Here is a 4,246-nt window from a genome sequence, read left to right as displayed (position 1 = left end):
CTCTGTAAGCCCCCCACCCCTCCCCACCCCCTTTCTCTCTGCTTAATTAGTTAGTACTAGATGTTTTTTAGTAGTAGTAGATGTTAATTTAGGGTTCGTAGATAATGATTTTTAGTAGTTGAACTAGTTTAGTTTTAGTTGAACTAGTTTAGTTTTAGTTGAACTAGTTTAGATTTAGTTGAACTAGTTTACTAAGTAAATTAATAAACTAGTTGAACTAGTTGGATTAATAGACCTAGTGTATTTTTAGTAAGTAAATTAATAAACTAGTTGAACTAGTTTAGTTTTAGTTGAACTAGTTTAGTAAGTAAATTAATATAACTAGTTGAACTACTTTATTTTTAGAAAGAACTAGTTTTTATCTATTTATAGTAAGTTTATATTTAGTAAGAACTAGTTGAATTAATAGAACTAGTTCAACATGTCATATTTGTTGTTATTTTTTTTGTTTAAGAAATTATTCGGGATGTATTAGTGATAACTTATAGGGTTTTTGCTTTTGCAGAAATCAAGGAGCCCCTCCATCATCCCCGCCGTCGTCCCCGTCACCGACCCCCTCCGACCTCGAGGTGAGACCTGCCAAATCTCCATGTATATCTTGTGTTGCTCATATAGGATATGTGGTTGCCCAAGTGGCTGGTCATGTTCAGGTTACACCTCCGAGTGGCCTATGTTTTGCCAGAGTGTTGATTAATTTCCGTTCCGGCAAATTTCAGGCGCTCGATATGTCCTTTTTTAGCAAAGGTCATGCCGGATTTTTCCGTGAATTCTGGCATGACTTGTGCTAGAATATGTACAAGTTTAATCTTTGAATTATGAACGTAGTAAATGTCGTACTCAGACGACGATAGTCTCCCAGGGGAGTGCAGCTGGTGCCACGACGATCGAGGTATGTGCGACAGGTTCGTTGAGCTGGACGAAAATCGACGCTTCAGCATTAATCTCGAGGAGACATTCGATGTTGAAACGGTACGCAACAATGACAAGTGTTTTTTTCGTAATTAAGTATGACTTCAACTATTTCAATGTCTAATTTTCATCTTTTACAATTCGACTAGCTTATCCCATGCCATGCAAGATGCTATGTCTTGGAGAGGATGGGTTTTGAAGACCATGAAAATTTTGAAACAAAGAAAATACACCTAAGGACCCATCATGATATGGATTTTGAAGTAAATCTGTGCAATGCTCAGAGAATAACCCATTTTGGTTGCCAAAATTGGGAAGCACTTTGCAAAATGTATGGTTTTTATGAGGGTATGATTGTGACCATGGATCTTGGTGATCCTGACATTGAGCAAGACAATATGGTCATTTGGGTCCTTGTTGATACGCTTCCAATTCTACCGCAATGTGAGTTTCTCAAACATAGTTATTAACTAATTTATATTTTTTATTTCAAAATAGTTGACAGCTTATTTTGATTCTTCAAAGAATGTGCGGAAGATGGTAGACAAAACCCACTACACTGATGGCTCCGAATTAACTTATAAGGAGAATAGTCATTTGATCGCTTATTGTACTTATCTTGAGGATTACAATACCTATTATCGAACTCCTCCAAATTACGGTGAATACGTGCCACTAGTGCACGTGTTAAACCACGGTAACTTCTATGGAGATACCCTGGTAAGATTTTTTACTATTACGACATCCGTGCATCTTTTGCATACTTCTAAAACTAGTACATCATTGCTAACTACGAAGTTATTACTATGTTTTTCAATAGAATATCCCGATGGATTGTGTGCCTCATTTGATGTATCTGAATAGTCGCCTTAGAGTTCTGAACATACTACCAGGTCAATCTAGGGAGCTCACCTGTGCATATCGGATTTCTAAAACCGGTGATCACATGCTCATCAAAGAATGGAAAAAATGTTTGGACATTCGCAAGGAGGTTCTTGGAAGTAACATTAAGCGAAAGGCAAGAATTGGAGACAAGATAATCTCCATTCTCCATAATGGAGAGTCAGGGGCTATCTTGTTTTTTGCTATTTTACCTTAGAGAATGTAGTAGGTCCTAAGAGAATGTAGTAGGTCCTATGAGGTACAATATGTTTGTTATGTGGTACAATGTGTTAGAATTGATGATGAGGAGTACTTGTGATTACGACTAGTGACCAATTTGCTATGTGATGTCATTGATGAAAACGATAATCTTGAGGAGGTGTTATATGACAATGATGTATTATGATGATAAGTTGTTAATGATATGATGATGATGATGATGATATCTATTATATCATTGGGTGAAAGAACCGCGGATTAGTTTCAAGTGGATGGAAATCCACTTGAAACTAGTCCATGGTTCTTTCACCCCGTGATGTAATAACTCATTATGATGTAAAAACAATCTCTAAATTCCTGTTGTATGAAAACTTGTGTAAAGGTGTATGAATACAACAAAAATAAAAAAAGAAATAAAATACAAAATAATAGTAGCAGCGCGGGAAGGGAGAAGCGCTACTACTAATTATCAGTAGCGCCCCTCCGGGAAATCGCTACTACTAAGTCGATTTAGCAGTAGTGTTGGTTGAGGCACGCTACTGCTAAGCTTTAGCTGTAGCGCCTTATCAGTAGCGCGTCATCCCGCGCTACTGATAGGAAAAATACCCGTGCTACTGCTAGGGTTTTCCCTAGTAGTGGGTGAACATTTTTATGTTAATCATATCTACTATATGATTCACGTTCGACCTTTCAGTCACCAGTGTTCTGAGGCCATGTCTGTACATGCTAGGCTCGTCAAGTTTAACCCGAGTATTCCGCATGTGCAAAACTATCTTGCGCCCATTGTATGTGAACGTAGAGCCTATCACACCCGATCATCACGTGGTGTCTCAGCACAAAGAACTGTCGCAACGGTGTATACTCAGGGAGAACACTTATACCTTGAAATTTTAGCTAAGGGGTCGTCTTATAATGCTACTGCCGTACTAAGCAAAATAAGATGCATAAAAGATAAACATCATATGCAATCAAAATATATGACATGATATGGCCATCATCATCTTGTGCTTTTGATCTCCATCTCCAAAGCATCGTCATGATCTCCATTTTCACCGGCTCGACACCTTGATCTCCATCGTTGCATCATGGTCGTCTCACCAACTATTGCTTCTACAACTACCGCTACCGCTTAGTGATAAAGTAAAGCAATTACATGGCGTTTGCATTTCATACAATAAAGAGACAACCATAAGGCTCCTCCCGGTTGCTGATAACTTTTACAAAACATGATCATCTCATACAATAACGTATATCACATCCTGTCTTGACCATATCACATCACAAGCATGCCCTGCAAAAACAAGTTAGACGTCCTCTACTTTGTTGTTGCAAGTTTTACGTGGCTGCTACTGGCTTCTAGCAAGAACCGTTCTTACCTACGGCACCAAAACACAACGGTGATTTATCAATTTTCTGTTTTAACCTTCAACAAGGACCGGCTGCAGTCAAATTCGATTCAACTAAAGTAGGAGAAACAAACACCCGCTAGCCACCTTTATGCAAATCTAGTTGCATGTTTGTCGGTGGAACCGGTCTCATGAACGTGGTCATGTAAGGTTGGTCTGGGCCGCTTTATCCAACAATACCGCTGAATCAAAATAAGACATTGGTGGTAAGCAGTATGACGATCAGCGCCCACAACTCTTTGTGTTCTACTCGTGCATATCATCTACGCACAGACCTGGCTCAGATGCCACTGTTGGGTAACGTACCATGCAGTTTCAAAAAAATCCTACGCTCACGCAAGATCTATCTAGGAGATGCATAGCAACGAGAGGGGGAGAGTGTGTCTACGTACGGCCATAGACCATAAGCGGAAGCGTTTGACAACGCGGTTGATGTAGTCAAACTTCTTCTAGCTCTGAGCGATCAAGTACCGAACATTCAGCGCGATGACATCTCTCGCCTTCTTGATCCAGCAAGGTGTCGAGGAAGTAGATGAGTTCCGTCAGCACGACAGCGTGGTGACGGTAATGGTGAAGTGATCCACGTAGGGCTTTGCCTAAGCACTACGAAGATATGACCGGAGGCGTAAACTGTGGAGGTGGATGCCGCACACGGCTAACGATTATTGGTGTGTTTTCTAGGCACCCCCTCCCCATGTATATATAGGTGGTAGGGGGAGGGGAGCAGCCTTGGGGTGCCCCAAGTAGGAGGAATCCGACTTGGGGACCTAGTCCAATTCGCCCCCCCCCCCCTTTCCTTATTACCGGAAGGGGGAAAAGGAAAGAGGGAA

Source organism: Triticum dicoccoides, chromosome 7B (assembly GCF_002162155.2).
Source record: "Triticum dicoccoides isolate Atlit2015 ecotype Zavitan chromosome 7B, WEW_v2.0, whole genome shotgun sequence".
Classification (NCBI taxonomy): Eukaryota; Viridiplantae; Streptophyta; class Magnoliopsida; order Poales; family Poaceae; genus Triticum; species Triticum dicoccoides.
The sequence above is the reverse complement of the archived record's forward strand: the minus strand, read 5'-3'. Positions refer to the sequence as shown.